The sequence below is a fragment of the Nestor notabilis genome, unplaced genomic scaffold, assembly GCF_000696875.1.
Source record: "Nestor notabilis isolate BGI_N333 unplaced genomic scaffold, ASM69687v1 scaffold20585, whole genome shotgun sequence".
NCBI lineage: Eukaryota > Metazoa > Chordata > Aves > Psittaciformes > Psittacidae > Nestor > Nestor notabilis.
The window spans coordinates 1-594 of NW_009928131.1; positions in this window are offsets into that span (position 1 = coordinate 1).

A 594-nucleotide genomic window follows, 5' to 3' on the forward strand; every position below is an offset into this window, starting at 1 on the left:
GGACCTTGCCCTTGGCCTTGTTGAACTCCATAAGTTCTCCAGGCCCCTCAGGCTGACACATCCCCTCTGGTTTCCTCACCTCACACACACGTTTGAGGGTCTAGTACCCCACAGACATGTTCTGGGGGTGGTTTCCCTGCTGGGCAGTGTCCCAGCATTCCTGAAACCACGGCTCCTCTGGCGTTTTACAGCCCATGATCCAATTCCACCCTCCTGGCCCAGCCGAGTTCTGGCTTTGCCCTTCTAAGGAGGTTTTTGGGCTGGCCACTTGTTTTCCTTCCTCTCCCCAGCCCCTGGGCTGTGTGGAGCTGAGGCTGTGCCATGGGTGACGGGAATCAGCGGTTTCCTAAAGCTCCGTGTCTGGAGTCATGGCATGGGATGGGATTTCTGGGCTTGTGTCTGCAGAGCGCAGCCCCCTCCCCCTGAGCTGGCGGGGAGAGCCAAAAATAAGAAACCAAACTCGGATTGTTTTTCCCGACTCGGAGTGTTTGCATTCCTGGGATGGATGAACTCGTGTTTCCAGCTCTGCTGAGCCCCGGGTGCCTGTGATCCCAGCAAGGCCCTTCCCGTGGACCAGCGTCACGTTCAGCATGC